The following is a 17,375-nucleotide window of genomic DNA, read 5'->3' on the forward strand; positions in this document are numbered from 1 at the left end:
ATATCAGACTACATCTGAATTGATAGACAGAAAATAGAGCACACTCAGCAGTAAACGAATCAAACACCTGACTCCCTTAAAGGGCCAGCATTTTCTGAAAACTAAAACTTCTAAAACTTTTTTTGTTAAGAATAAGACAGCCTGTGGGAGTGTCTGGTGATGCCTAAATTATTGTTTTCTGCCTTTAAAATGCACGTCTCTATAATTAGCAACTAAAAGCATCAGAGTAGATGGGACAGTAATGGTTGAACAGTAATTTGCCATTTATTGTCACAGTTACTACCTGTAATGTGTACGTAAAGTAAATTACTGTAATTTATCATTTGCACTACACAATTTCATACAAACTCTACTCCTTTTACAGTAAAATACTGTTTCTTTTTATTACAGCTAAACACTGGCTGTTTTACAGTTATTTACTGCATAATCTACAGTAAGGGTTAACAGTGTGCAGTAAGGGCCACAATTACTGACCATGTTGTAAAACAGGAACTGCCTTTCAGGCTGATCTGAGGGTGCAAACTAAATTCTAAATACTTCAAGAAGAAGTATTAGATGAGTACCTTGGTGATAACTGAACTACATATTAAAGTACAATACAATGCCTATTGAGACATGTACCAACATTTTGACATTGATTGTTGATGTACTGTACTTGCACTGAAAGGAATCATTTGTTACAATGTACCTATTGCGTAAATACATGTTTTTACTTATGAATGGTTAAATACCTGCATTTAATTACATCTGTAATTAATATCTGTTACATTTGTTGACCATCTTTTAGATCTTTGCCGACCCTTAAACCTACCCATACCACCAAATCTGTCCATAGCCCTACCTGTACACCACCTTAAGAGCACCAGAAGTGTTTGCAATACATTATGAACACTAAAGCACATCGTGATATTTTTGATGCAAATACATGTAGTAGTTAAGGCCACCTAATATAAAGTGAGAACTTGCTCCCTGTTTTTAGTGATTCATTTGATTTAAATCAATGTGTTAAATGAAATGTATGCTCTCTGGTCTAAACGTAGCCATTCATATTGTGAAACAAGCATATTTTAAGAAACATGAAGTGTTTTGTTTGTATGGGTGAGCTTTTAAGGTACAGTAAGGATAAGTGTTTGGCCAAGTTTCATATAATGCAGACAGTATGAGTAGTTTTCTAAATGTGGCAGAACACGTTATTGAACAGTGCTTATTGCAAAATCTGTAAATTTCTACACTTTTGTGTGAAATTCAGTGCAATTAATGCAGATAAAAGATTACCATAAATGTACCATGATTTAATTCTGCCATGCATGATTTAATTCTGCTTCTGAGTTTGCCTACAACCGCACAACACCTGCATTCATAATTATTCATAAAAGGATGATAAATGAGCTCTTTTAATAACATATGTGCTCGCTTAATGACATACACACTCTAAATACAAGAACATTGTGTCCAGTCCACAAAATTGAGCAATAACTTGGCTTGTGCTTTCAGTATGTTCACACAATCTTGCACATAAATTTCTACAACAGACATCTTACAATTTAACACAGACAACAATGCCATAGATGCAGTTGAACCAAAAACAGTAGCAGAGAACTGTCAAATGGCTACAAGGTGGAACAAAATTACATCCATATTGAAAATATTTTCTTTACAGCAGAATTCAGCAGCTTCACCCATTTAAATCTGTCATTTACTGATAAGAGATATATAAATCTGGCATCTTTTCTTGCAACTCTCTAATGCAAATATTAGCAAACTAAACTCTCTTTCCCTAGGGAAGTCACCTACAGTATTATTCAATCTAATTTGGAGATTTGTTTTATTAAACAATTAATTGGACATGTATTGTGTAATATTTACTTCAGCAGAAATTCCACAGTCTTTACAGAATGCAGGGATGTAAATGGTTAAGAGGATGAAGTTCATGAGGAAATATTAACTGCTAAAAAAAAGCAAAGCAGCAAAATTGATGGTCTGATGCTCTGAACACAGATCTAATGAGTACACACAGAGGTTTGCTCAGCAGAACTGAACATCAAAAAGCATGATCAGTTGCAATACAAGAATAATTTGATGCAGAACATACTGAATCACATACTACCTCAATAATTTTGGCATTTGCTTCTAAATTTGCTTTAATTTAGTTCTATTTAATTTAATTAATGCCATTTTTTATGATCAAGTTTCTGTAAAGCAAAAGTATGTGAATGTTTAGATTTCAGTGCACTATAAAAAGTGATTAGTTATTTTGCTTTAAAAGTAAAGGTATTGCTTTAAAATTAACAAGTTGACTTTACTTTAAAAAGTGAGTAAATCCGTTGTAATTTGGAATGGTTAAGTTGACTTATTTTTTGTAATTATACATATAAATTTATTTACTTAATAATTTTAAGGCAAGGGGTTTAGTCACTTTTTCAATTAAAGCAAACTAACCACTTTTACAGTGTACCTAACAACTATTTTCATTTCCATGCTGCAAATTAATAAAATATAAATATAAATCAACCATTTTTGTTTAAAGTGCAAAGTGTGCTTGCAACTGTTTTCAAAAAAAGATTCACAAAGGAATTATGTACGTGCTATCTTAATGACGTACTGTTTGCACTCATAATACAATGACATGTCCAGTCCACAGAATTTTTTAAACTGAGCAATGATTTGGCATGTAGTCCATAAATCTTCAGGCAGCTTTATGTAACAGACAACTCATCGCAATTCAACACATCTAATAATGCCATAGTTGCAGTTTAACCACAAACAGGAGCAGAGAGGAGAGTTGCCAAATGGCTACAAGGTGACATGAAATTGCATCAGTAATGAAAATGTTTTCTTTAGAACACAATTCAGCAGCTTCAAAATTTAAAGCTGTAACTTAGGGATGGAAAAAAGGTACAAATTTGGCCTCTTATCTTGCCAATCTTTTGTGCGATTGGCAAACTAAAGTCTCTCTCTATGTCAGCTGCAGTTTTCTTAAATCTGAATAGGAGATTCGTTTTATTGCATAGTTCATGCAGTGTGCAATATTTACTTCGGTATGCAGGATGCAGGATGTAAATGAGGATTAAATACAGTACATTAGAAAATGTAAACTGAAGAAACAGCACAGCAACAAAATTGGTGGTCTGATGCGCTGAACACAGATCTAACCAGTATAAACAGTGACTTTCCCAACAGATCTGAGTGTCAAAAAGCATAATCATAAAGCATGTCAAAATGACATTTAAATTAATGCAAATTTACTCCCGGTGACATAACAAACAAAAAACAAAACAAAAAAAACAACAAAAAAAAAAACAGTACCAACTGTAAAAACTAGCTAAGGCCATAATTATTAAGGTAGTATCTTAAGGGATTATACATTGAAAAGCGATCAGTTATTTTACTTTAATAAGTGAGTGAATCCATTGTAATTTGGAATGGTTTAGTTGACTTAATTTCTCTTAATATGCACATAATTTACTTAATAATTAAAGGCAACAAGTTCACTCTTTTTTTTATTAAAGCAAACTAATCACTTTTTACAGTGCACCTTATCTTAGGATTTTTCAGTACTACGAAGTGAATTTAAAAACAAAAACCTGAACATAGATCAACTATTTTTGTATAGTACATTTGCTCTCTTTGTCTGCCACCACTTAGAAATCTGAAAAAAAAACCTCTCTTAATGACGTAAGCACTCACAATACAAGAACATGTCCAGTCCACAAAAATATTTAAATCGAGCAATGATTTGGCCTGTTTTCGTATATATCTTCAAGCAGCTTTATGTAACAGAAAACTCAACCTAATTCAACATAGCCAATATTGCCATAGTTGCAGTTTAACCACAAACAGGAGCAGAGAGGAACGTTGCCAAATGGCTACAAGGTGGCACGAAACTGCATCAATAATGAAAATGTTTTCTTACAGCAGAATTCCGCAGCTTCAAAATGTGTAGCTGTAACTTAGTAACAGAAAAAAGCTCAAATTTGGCCTCTTATCTTGCAAATCTGTGGTGCAATTGGCAAACTAAAGTCTCTCTAGAAAATTTAGCTATACAGTATTCTTAAATCTGTTCAGGAGATTTGTTTTATTGCACAGTTCATGCAGAGTGTAATATTTACTTCGGCAGAAATTCCAGTTTTTACAGACTACAGAGATGTATATGAGGATGAAGTACATGAGAAAATGTAAACTAAAGAAACAGCACAGCAAAAAAATGATGGTCTGATGCGCTGAACACAGATCTAACCAATTTGAACAGTGATTTTCCCAACAGATCTGAGTGTCATAAAGCATGATCAGCTCAGAAAGAACAATAACTTAACGCAAGACATACTGAACTGCACTGAAACACCCGCAGTCAAATCTGAACATTCAAACTAATGTAATTCTTTTGCTTCACAGAAACATGATCATAAAAATGACATTTCTCTCTAAATTAAAGTTACTTATTTAATAAAATAAATATTAAGGTAGTATAAAGTTACTTCAAAGTAAAAAGTGATAAGTAATTTTATTTTAAAAAGTGAGTGAATCTGTTGTAATTTGGAATGGTTTAGTTGACTTTTTTTCTAATTATGCACATACTTTATTTACTTAATAATTTTTAGCCAATAAAGTTTTCTCTTTTTCTTTTTAATTAAAGCAAACTAATTGCTTTTTACAGTGTACCTTAACTTGTGATTTTCAGTACTATGAAAAAAAACATGAACATAAATCAACTATTTCTGTACTGTGTATCTGCTCTGTGTTTGCCTGCAACCACTTAAAAATTTGCCCTCTTCAAGATGCAAGCACTCACAATACAAGAACATGTCCAGTCCACAAAAATGTTTGAACTGTGCAAAGATTTGGCCTGTTTTCATATATATCTTCAAGCAAGTTTATGTAACAAACAACTCAACACAGCCAATAATGCTATAGTTGCAGTTTAACCACAAACAGGAGCAGAGAGGAGCGTTGCCAAATGGCTACAAGGTGGCATGAAATTGCATTAATAATGAAAATGTTTTCATCACAGCAAAATTCAGCAGCTTCAAAATTTGCAAAACACTTTTAAATCTGTAACTTAGCAATGAGGGAAGGTACAAATCTGCCCGCTTTTCTTGCAACTCTAAAACTCAAGAAAAATCCGTCACAGTATTAAAAAATCTAATTAGGAGATTCATTTTATTGAACAAGTAATTTTAAATGTAACCTGCAGTATTTACTTTGGTAGATTTTACAGAGATAAAGTGCAATGGAATATATAAACTGCTAAAAAAAAAAAAAACAGCACAGCAACACTACTTTAATGCAGAACATACTGTAATTGCACTGAAACACCTGCAATCAAATTTGACCATTAACACTCAATGAATACTTTTGTTTCACAGAAACATGATCATGAAAAAATTGATTCATTCATTTTCCTTGCATTATTTATCAGGGGTTGCCACAGCAGAATGAACCACCAACTATTCCAGCATATGTTTTATGCAGCTGTAACCCAGTATTGGGAAAGAAAAACTAGATATCTTTGTATCAAGCCATTGTTTTTAAGACATCACCCCTACCCTCCCACCCCCTCAAAAAAAAAAAAAAAAGGAATGTCTATAAACCAACCATGTTTGTGTTGTGCTTGCCTGCAATTGCTGAAAACATTTGTGTACAAGACAAAAGATTCACAAAAGAATCTGCGTCTGCGCTCTCTTAATGACGTATGCTCTCAAAATACAACACTGCGTCCAATCCAATCCCGTATTTAAATTGAGCAATGATTTGGCTTGCTCTCTCAGTATTCACTAAATGTTCACTAAGTTCACGCACACGTTTATATCACAACCAATATAGCACAAATTCATCACATTCAACAATGCCCTTTGATCTCTCAGTGATTCAGCATTTTTTTAATAGGGAAAAGAAGGTTGATAACATAAAGCATATGCAAATATGATGGTCAGTGTTTGGCTTAAGCATTAAAAAGGAGTCTGCAGATGGTTAGAAATGCAAAATTTAGAGAAAATTTGACAGGTAAAACCAAACTAATTATTTAGGAAGAAATTCTTTGTCTTCTATTTATACAAGAGTCTTTGAATAGAACAACTTTGAAAAACAACAATTTACATGTTCAATTATATGGACCAACTAAAAGGATCAGCCAAAATTTGCAAATACTACACTTATAGAGTATACTCTATTGTTCTGCAAGGCCTTCAGCTATTAACATCACTTGCTGGTGGGATAATAGCCTTTTATTAAATGGCTCTCAGGTATACTTGATTCTAATTTTTCCAGGCATTTTACTCTCAGCTAGACGGATAATGTGCACCTAGCCAGTTGTTTTCACTTTGCATTGAGCTCCTGTTAAGCCTGTCAGGCTTTATTCTGCAAGAACAAACAGCTAGATGTATAATAACTTTGACATAGCAAGACCTTAAAAATAAGGTAGTATATCATCTTACTTAATGTAATTTACAAAAAGGCTTCAGATGAAACTTTGTCTTTCTCTTAGTGTGTGTCATTCTGACAATTCTGAAGGTTGTCACACGTTTCATTAAAAAAAAAACAGTGAACATTCATTTAAATTCCTGAAGGGGGCAGTGTAGTGTGGTGGTTGAGTTGAAACCTGTTAGGTTGTGTTTCCAGTGGTGTACCTGTGAGAAAGAAAGAAAGAAAGAAAGAAAAACAAAAAAAAACAAAAAAAGAAGGGGGGGGGGGGGTACAGACTTTAGGTGCATCTCAGTCAGTGTGTGTCTCAAGAAAGACAATTTAATGGATCAACTACAGGATCAACGACAGGATATAAGCATATGAGGATTTTATCTAAAACAATTTAAATTTACAAAACAATAAAACATTTTGGGCATACAGTATATTTAGAGATTGCAAAAACTGATTAAAATATAATAATAATAATAATAATAATAATAATAATAATAATAATAATAATAATAATAATAATAATAATAATAATGTATGTATATATATATATATATATATATATATATATATATATATATATATATATATATATATATATATATATATATATATATATATATATCAGCCAAAAAACTTGCAGCATATACAAGAGGACATATACAAGGCACAAAGGAAATCGTTTACCGCAGCACTGACCAGAGGCTTCAGGCAAAAAATAAATAAATAAATCCTTTAAACAACATTAAAGCAATGACAAAAGGTGAAGAGGAAAAAGCCCAGTGACTCAAGTGTGAAACCTGATATTAGAAACTGTGTAGCAACATTTAGCTTTGCTGTACTTACTTTTGGAGAATGGGACGACACATTAAGAGATGCCTTTTGTCCACTAACCTTTCAAGACACCACTGTCAACACTCTTCAAGGAGGAAAAAAAGACATTGCCCACAGTATGCAGAAAAACTGTAGAGCAAGGGTGCCCAAACTAAATCCTGAAGGGCCGAGTTTAGCTGCAATTAGCCCCAATAAGACACACCTGAACAAGCTATTCAAGTTCTAATTAACATAATAGAAACTTCCTGGCAGGTGTGTTGAACCAAGTTGGAGCTAAACTGCACAGGACACCAGCCGTCTAGGACAGAGTTTGGTCACCCCTGCTATAGAGCAAGAACATGTCACAGATAAAGGATGGCCTTCCAACAGAGCAAACAGCATTAGCTAGACCATTTGATTTTGGTGAAACTGTTTAGACCTTATTAAGTGAAGTATGATGTGGGGAAGAAAGTAAAGCTGAGGGTAATGGAGACTGTCTTTTGCTCATCAGAGGAAGCTGTGACCTGATTGTGGAAAAAGTTTTGTAGGAGCCAGACCTGCCCTGCAGAAGCTCTACTTGTTCTTGAACAACTTACAGAGGTCAGAATATGACGATGGAGTTTCCAAATTTGTAATAGAATGGAGTTGGAAAATACATCCAGCTGACTCACCCCACAGGAATGAACCTGCAAAAGCAGCCGTTTGTATTGTGAAATAGGCTTTGCATAACCTGTGAGGAGAGGGAATTGTATAGAGCAGTGGTTCTCAAACTGTGGTACGTGTACCACTAGTGGTACGCAGGCTTCCTTCTAGTGGTACGCGGATATTTTGAAATGTGTCATATGTATATGCTTTATATATATATATAATATATATATATAAATATAATTTATCAAAAATGATTTATATATGAATATGACATATAATAATATTCATTATTTGACATATAGCCGATATTTCTGAGGTCCAGGCAACATTTCCAGGTGTTCATGAATTACTACATGTTAATACTTAAGTATAGCACTTTTCTTTTTACTTTATATTAACATATATTAAAATATTTTATATATTAAAAGCACATTTTAATTTTAAATGTTGACATTTTTAGTTTGTTTGTTTGTTTGTTTTTTACATATAAGCGTTAACGTTCAGACTATTTATAATGTTTAAAATGGCTGACAATAATAAATATTCTTAATAATAGGAATTAATCTGCCACGTTATAGAACTGTGCAGAACTGTAGCTGCTTTACTGGGCTTACTACGCCACTAATGCTTAATATGGTGGTACTTGGAGAGACAATTCTTTTCTGAGGTGGTACTTGATGAATAAAGTTTGAGAACCCCTGGTATAGAGTGAGTTCCAAACATTTCTACAGCGGCTAACCATGCTAATGAAAGGAGCCAGGAATACTATGTGGACTGCATTAACACAAATTCTCGCTTGCTTGTTAGAACCAGATCTAAAAGAGATCTGGTGAAATGTGAGTTTAAAGGTTATTCCTCTAAAAGGTTGACAGTTATTCAGACTGAAGTGAACTGGTTTTAAAAAAAAAGAGGAGTTAACTGACTTGACCAAAACTATTTGACCAGTAATCGATTAGCTCATCTGATCAGATTAAAGTTCTTAAAATTATTGTAAATTCCACCTAAAAAATGTGTGGTATAAAAGACTAGTCTCTTTAGACAAAACATTTAATATCTTCAGTCATTATAATTGGTGCTATCTGAGGCTCGTGTTGGGAAAAAGGAATGTATTTTTGACTCTTTTTCTTTTCATCAAATAATTATTTATATTGGTCATTTAAGAGTCATATATTAACTGATCTTCTACTGTTGTTTGTGAGATGCTGTGCATACTAATTAGCATTTTTGCAGAAGTAGATAAATGCTGGTTCAAAAATAAATTTAGCTCTGCAGAAACTTCCTGTCTGAAGAAAGGTGTTAAAACTGAACACAGAACACAGAAAGTTTTATGCTTTTATTGTTGTGCAGAGAATTCATAGAAAAAGAGGACTTATGTCTGGGAAGGGCCAGTGGAGGACTGGACAACGATTGACAAATGATGAATTTCACTAAACTCCACCTGTTAACATCAGCTGCCTATATGAGTTGAAGTCAGGAAATGAAAACTTTTGTGCACCTCCTAATGTAACTTCTGCACTGCATTGAGGATAACAGAATTCTGTGAATTGAATTATTCAGTTGTATCCAATAAATTGTTATGATTTTTGACATTGAAGAAAAACCTCTCCTGACCTTTTTTCTTGAACACCGTAGAATTGCTTTAGTATTCCAACACTCTGTGATTTCCATACTGTACATATGACTAATCACAATACAAAATGATCATAATAATGATTAATAAATCATTAATAATGAAATAAAATGCAAATCATTTCTGGGGAAATTAGTCTTGGACTGAGTTGAAAAAGTCAGCTCAAAGTATGAGCAAGAAATATATGTCTCCAAAATGAAATGAATAAGCACAAATACAGAATAAAGGAAGGACCCTTCTTGACAGGGAAGAACTTTAACGTGTAGATTTGACAGCAAACTGTGAGTGCTGTTCAAACATCAGAATAAGGACAGCCGAGGTCTTAAAATTGAGGAGTGATCAAAATTATTATTAGAATCTAGAAAAACAAAAACATCAGAAACAAGACCAAAATGAGGCTGTACAGATTTATCATACTCCTGATTTCCTTGTATGATTGCAAAGCGACACTTAGGAAGCCTTGAGAGATACTTGTATTCGAACTGGCAGAAAAATACATGGAGTTTGCATCATAGATAAGATGAGGAACAATGATTTTAGAAATCTCTTAATGAGACAATAACAATCATGCACGCAGTACAAGAAAGACAACACCAGTAGCTTGTTACTTTGTCTGGAAAAAAACGGGATTGACAACAGCACAATGACGTCCAAGAACAATGTGGATGTCATCAGTGCTGGCGAGATATCATGTCAGACCATGAGTTCTATGAGAATTGTGCAAGATACAGAGAAGTAACGTTCAGCTTGCAGTGAAGTGCAATAAACTGCATGGAGATATGGCCAAGAAAATAGAGATGTTCTTCTAACAGTTTTTAATCAGTATTTGTCATATTTAAAATTACATTTACATCTTGGCATCATCAAGCTCAGTCATTTAACCTGGGGAAACCCTTATTACAGGTACATGTTTAGACAAGTGTGGTAAGATGATACTTCCTTATATCAGTCATTACAATCAATTCTGCTATTTCAGCTAAAAGACTGTTTAAACCCAGGCCTTTAGGGGTAAAGTTGATTAAAAGCTTTGAGCATTAATGCCATATTTGTGTAAGACAGAATTTTTTTATACAGAAGTGCTCCAGCCACAGTATCAAAACTATATAAAATAAAATAATAAAATAAATCAATTATTTGTTAAGTAACTCTACATTAATATGCATTAGTCAGCAGTTTACAAATACAGCTAAATGCTGTATTATTGATATATACAGTTAAAGTCAAAATTATTAGCCCCCCGTTGAATTATTATTATTTTTTTTATATTTCCCAAATGATGTTTAACAGAGCAAGGAAATTTTCACAGTATGTCTGATAATATTTTTTCTTACGGAGAAAGTCTTATTTGTTTTATTTCGGCTAGAATAAAAGCAGTTTTTAATTTAAAACAAAATTATTTTAGGGTCAAAATTATTTGCCCCTTCAAGCTATATATATTTTTTTCTATTGACTACAAGAACAAACCATCATTATACAATAACTTGCCTAATAACTCTTACTTAACTAATAACCCTTCCTAGTTAACCTAATTAACCTAGTTAAGCCTTTAAATGTCAATTTAAGCTGTATAGAAGTGTCTTAAAAAAACAAATCTGCTCCCCATTCAACAGAAATTGGGGGATAATTTAAACAGGGAGCTAATAATTCTGACTTCAATTATATATGTGCGTGTATTATCCTATTTTGTTAATCATTACAGCTGGATCTCACAGCAATTCATAACTTTTTGATTTAGTGGCTAATAGGGTATATGCACTGCACACAGACTTTTGAATTTAGTCAGAAAGCCCCAGGGCATCTGGTTAATTGTCATCCTATACAAAATCACACCGTTTAAGATCTGATTTCTTTAAAAAACAGTGATCTTCACTGCCTGATTGAGATACTATATAAAGTGGTAATCAGACCAAACAAGAAGCACTACATTAAATTATATTTTTATATGCCACATGTTTAAAATACGGAAATTAATTTTACCCCAGTATTTTCAATGGAGTTTCTGCGTTAGCCTGCTGATAATATGACACCTGCATTTAAACAGTATTTCATCTCTTTTTTACAGTTTAACAACCAAATGAAAGGTTAAGTCTGTTTAACTGATTATATTTGATTTACATTACATCTATGCTGTTAAAGGAACCTCATGAAATTAAAAATGGTCACAGTAAGTTTCCACTGGAAGTTCATCATTGGCTGAAAAACACAAGCTGTGCATATAGCCCATTTGTTTGAATTCAAATATGATAAAGAAACTATTCAAATCATCATTTATACATATTCGTTTTCAGCTGTATTTATTTAGTAATAGTTACTCTGTTAAAAATGCTTTATTAACAAAATCCTATACAGTTTTGTGAACTACCCTTTAATAATTGGTTTATAAATTAAGCTTAAGAACATGGAAATGTAATAATTAATAAAATATAAAAAATACAATAAAAACAAATATATTTGTTTTTAAGTTAAGAATACAGGATTTGTAGCTGCATTTATAAACTGCTTACTAATGTTTATTGATGTAGAGTCAGTGCTTAACAAATGAGTTAACTATTTGCTATTGCTTCATAAATGGTTCACAGTGTGCATTTATTATAAAGTGTTACCAAAATTTTTAATGTATAATTTATTGTATGAAAGTCTTTTTTTCTGACAAAACTACTGCAAAAATCAAACCCCTGCATCTTTTCATTTATTCATTTTCCTTCAGCTTAGTCCCTTATTTATCAGGGGTCACCACAAAAAAATGAACCGCCAACTATTCAGATATACAGTATAGTTTATGCAGCTGATGCCCTTCCAGCCAATTCCAGAACTAGGAATGTATTTTTTCATATAATTTTAATGTCACTGGAAAGCATGTAGCAATTCCTGTGAGTCTTTATTCGAAAGATAGCTTCTTCTTTGCGTGTGTGAGGGAGAATTAGTTTAGCAATTAAAGTAATTGAATTGAAACTCAAAAATTCAAAAGTGCTGATTTTAAATTAGTATTTAAGACTGGTTAGATCAGTTATTACACTTTTGTATAATTTTCAGTGCTATTAAACAGAAAATAAATGACCTGGTAACTACATGTATCATGTTTGATTTCTGCATCTGCTCTGGATTTGCCCACAACCACTCAAAACTTTCTTGTATTAAAAAGATTTACGAACAAATGATGTTTTTGCTCCATTTATGACGTCTGTTTTCTCTTGATGACGAACATGCTCTCTGTCTATGCTCTCTCAATGATGTATGCGCAAAATACAAGAACACTGTGTCCAATCCACAGAAATCTTTAAATTGAGCAATGATTTGGCTTGGGCTCTCAGAATATACGCTTGCTAAACATACACTTCATTAAATGTTCACACAAGAAAGTTTAACTATATGGTTTGTTGCTGTGCACACAGTGTTCATCTGAGAACAATTGTAGCCACAGGGCCAAACCAGGTCTGAAAGACCAGCAAAGATGATAACCAATTATTCTCAGCAAACTGCTCAGAGACTCTCGACAGTCTAGTAATAAAATTGATTTATATTAAACAAATAACATATGAAATGTGAACACAGTTAATTTTTCATGATCAAAACTATGCACATGATCAAACTTGTAGCAATAAACATAACAATTTAGAAGTTTGTGTTATATTTTTATATTTTTTATTCCCTGATGCATAAAAAATGCATTAAAGACATGTAAAATTGTACAAAACATTAACATTTTAAATAATTGCTTTTAACCTATATAACAAAGGAAAACTACTTCAACTATGAGAAAAGTAAGAAACATTTTGGAAACCCAAGTCAAATGTGACAAGAGGGCTTTGAGCATCAAATTTAAAAAATAATAAAATATATGAATGAATGAATGAATACATAAGTAAATAATAAAATAAAAAAATAAACAAACAATTTGATGTCATTTATGCATTTTTATTCGTCTCAGTCCCCTTATTTATCATGGGTTGCACAGCGGAATGAACTGCCTAATTTGATAAAATAAATAAATAAATAAATAAATAAATAAATAAATAAATAAATAAATAAATAAATAAATAAATAAATAAGGATCACAGTGCATGCAGCCCTAAATGACTAATTAACTGCTATTTTTTTATCTTGCAGGTTGCCATTACCCTACAACACTATAGTTTTACCAGATTTTATTAGAAAATGGTGTGGAAAATCATTGCCTTTAACTACTCCAGTTTATAACACAAGGTGAATCTAAACAGCTCTTGGTTGAATTAAAATAGAACTTCTGGTAAACACACTATAATAGCAGTACACTATGAAACTCTTATTAATCATTTCCAGATACTGTAGTTAACTCATCAGTTGTTGAGTATTAACTCTACGTCTAGACTTTAGTGAGCAGTTTATAAATACAACTACAAATGCTGTGTTCTTGAGTTAAACCCACATATATAATTTGCTGGTATCACTTTACAATGTTGTATTTATTAACGTTACATAATTAGTTAATTTACTTCAGTTAATTACTTTAGCTTAGTTAATTTAGTTGAGTAATTAATTAGTTTAGTTAATAGTTAACATGTATTAGCAATGAACAAGACATCTGTTAAACATTATTTAATTTTTAATATTAATTAAACATGCACTAATATGATAGTTAATGAATTATTTATTATGAACTAATGGTGACAATGACTTTGTTAAGTGTTACATAATATTTGTTCATTTTAATTTATTGTAATGCATCTCTTTACAGCTTAATTAGCTAATGTTTACTTACACATGCACAGATGTTTTTGATAATGGATTCGATCACATGACCTATAACAATGAACTATGCATTTATTCATGAATAATAAATCTTTGTTAGTGTAATCTTATTAGTAATTAATTTAAACTATGCAATAGTTATAGTAATAATTTGTTACTATTATACTATTTGTCACTGTTGACTATTCTAACATTATCTTGTGCTAATAAATTTGTTGACTCATTTTCACTAACAAAGGCTTGTACAGATATTTCATTTTTTATTACTTTCTGCTAGTTGTTATAATTAAGTTTTCCAGCTCTTATTGTTTAATATTTCTAGCTGTCCCAACTTAATTTTTCTAGTCCTTACAACTTAAGTATTCTAGTTGCCCCAAATAATTTTTTTTCTAGTTCTTATAACTTATTTTTAGCAGCCCCAATTTAAAGATAGTTTAATATTTCTATTTCTTAAAACTTTTCTCTTGTCAGTTCAAGATAATTTTTCTAGTTATCACAACTTATTGTTTTTAGTTAGTGTAACTTTAATTTCTCTAGACTGCATTTCTTAAATAGAGAACTACAACCCCACATCAGAAAAAGTTGGGACAGCATGAAAAACAGAAATAAAAAAGAAAGAAGTGATTTCTAAACTTACGTTGACTTACAGATAATATGAAAACAAAATATTTAATGTAAACTTCATTTCATTTGTAAATATACCTCCTTTCCTGTCATTCAGACCAGCAACACATTCCACAAAAGTTGGGACAGGACCAGTTTAGGGCTAGCAATCAGGTAAACTGGTTAAATAATTAAATAATGATGTGATTTGAAACAGGTGATGTCAACAGGAGATTGTAATCAAAAGCAGCATCTGAAAAAGGTCTAGTCCTTTAAGAGCAAAGATGGGCAGAGGATTGCCAGTTTGCCAAGAAATATGTGAGAAAATTATTGAAATGATTAAAAACAATGTTTCTCAAAGAAAAACATTTAGGTATTTCACCTTCTACAGTGCATAACATAATTAAAAGATTCAAGGAATCTGGAGGAATTTCCAGGTGCAAACCGAAGCTGACACTACATCAAAAATCGTCATTCATCTAGAAGCGATATCACCACACGGGTTCAGGACTACTTTGGCAAACCTTTGTCAAATACCAAAATATGTTACATCCACAAATGCCAGTGAAATCAGTACTGTGCCAAAAGGAAGCCCTATGTTAACAGTGCCATTGACTTCTTTGTGCTCGAAAGCATCTGGGATAGACCATCACAGGGTGGAAATGTGTACTGTGGTCAGATGAATCATTCATTCATTCATTTTCTTTCCGGCTTAGTCGCTTTATTAATTCGAGGTCGCCACAGCAGAATGAACCACCAACTTATCCAGCAGGTTTTTACGCAGCGGATGCCTTTCCAGCCGCAACCCATATCTGGGAAACATCCATATACACTCATTCACATACACTCATACACTACAGACAATTTAACTTACCCAATTCACCTGTACCGCATGTATTTGGACTGTGGGGGAAACTGGAGCACCCAGAAGAAACCCACGTGAACGCAGGGAGAGCATGCAAACTCCACACAGAAACGCCAACTGACCCAGCCGAGGCTCAAACCGGTGACCTTCTTGCTGTGAGGCGACAGCATACTTACTGCACCACTGCGTCACCTCAGATAAATCAGTGTTTCAGATATTTTTTGGGAAGAAGAAAATGATCAACCAGAATGTTACCAGCAGCCATCCAGGTCCAAAAGCCAGGGTTTGTCATGGTATAGGGTTGTGTCAGTGGCAACTTGTACTTCTGTGATGGCACCATTAATGCTGAAAAGTACTGTACAAACAGTAGAGAGCACAATATGCTGGCTTCTTTTCCGGGGACAGCCATGCATTTTTCAACAAAGACAATGAAAACCCACATTCTGCACACATTACAAAGTCCTGGCTGTGGATGAAGAGGATACAGGTACTTGACTGGCCTGCCTGCAGTCCCGACCTGTCTCTAATAAAAAAATGTGTGCCACATTTTTAAGCGCAAAATGTGACAACGAAGACCCTGTACTGTTGCACACCTTGAAACTACTTAAAATTACTCCTGAAACACTTCATCACTTGGTGTATTCAGATCCTAAACGTCTTTAAAGTGTTAAATAGGTAATAAGTAAATAGAAAATAGGTAATCCCTAAACAAAGACAATATTCTCATCCAAAACAATGCTTGGGAAATCCAATGTAATTGAATCAAAATCAAACTGATGATTAATAGCAGAAAACCATGTCTGTAAATGAAAAGTGCAGTGCAGCCTTTAATGCAGAAGTGTCGGGATGCAGATGAGGTTGGCCTTGCACACAAAAGTCTAGGTGTCAGACTATATTTAAAGATTAGTTTTACCAATTTAATGTCTGTACATCCATTGTATTGGCCTCACTTCAGCCAAACTGATTTCTCAGTGTTGGCATCAGGAATGGGAAATCCTTTGTTGGTTGGCCACTAATGCACTGTAAAAAAAAATGTATAATCAATTTGTCATGATGACATATGTTTTAGCTCATTGTAACTTATTGAACTAAGTTAATCATGTTCTAACTTCAATTTATAAGTTATGCAAGCTGTTTTAAGTCAGTTTAAAATAATAAAAGGCTAACAGACTCATTCGGTTAATTTGATTCATTTAAAAAAATCTAAGGCAACCAGAATTTTTACATTTTGGGGTTTCTTGTCTTACAGTCTGTTCAAGCTCTCTCAGGGACTATAGAATTGGATAATAACAAGTTGAAAGGTTTGCTCATTTTTGTTTCAATATTTTTTTAATACTGAACAATACTGTAATAACAGGATCTATTAAATGAAGTATTCAGTACAACAGATCTCTTAACAATATAGTTGTCTAATGGTTTCCACTACTAATACCATTTAAACATTACAAACCATCAGCTATGAACCATTAAAACCACTGGCAATACTGTTAACACTAGCTACTTGATAAATGTTCTTTCTCATTTCAAAAACAGCAATTAAAACATTGTCTTCAGGCTTTCTATTTTAAAGTTTAGTTAATTGTTTGTTTCACTATACATGACAATGGTAAACAAAAACAAAAAGACTATTGGCTCTGCCAGATGAGGCTGACTTTTCCCTCAAACATTTAAATCCCTTTT

General features: G+C 32.8%; 2 protein-coding genes and 1 long non-coding RNA gene across 4 annotated transcripts in view; 1 reads left to right on the top strand and 2 right to left on the bottom strand.

Annotated features, from left to right (window-relative positions):
• Positions 1-17,375, top strand: part of tox (thymocyte selection-associated high mobility group box) — a 606,421-nt gene that overhangs the window by 251,734 nt on the left and 337,312 nt on the right. The window lies entirely within an intron of this gene.
• LOC148679736 (uncharacterized) overlaps positions 1-17,375 on the bottom strand; it is an 807,653-nt gene that overhangs the window by 47,346 nt on the left and 742,932 nt on the right. The gene's annotated exons all lie outside the window — the stretch shown is intronic.
• znf644a (zinc finger protein 644a) overlaps positions 8,162-17,375 on the bottom strand; it is a 398,550-nt gene continuing 389,336 nt past the window's right edge. The window contains exon 6 of the mRNA XM_087238463.1: positions 8,162-8,567. The gene's annotated coding sequence lies outside the window, so the exon portion shown is untranslated. The remainder of the gene's footprint in view (positions 8,568-17,375) is intronic.

The sequence above is a fragment of the Danio rerio genome, chromosome 2 (genome assembly GCF_052040795.2).
Source record: "Danio rerio strain M-AB ecotype USA chromosome 2, GRCz13ab, whole genome shotgun sequence".
Lineage (NCBI taxonomy): Eukaryota > Metazoa > Chordata > Actinopteri > Cypriniformes > Danionidae > Danio > Danio rerio.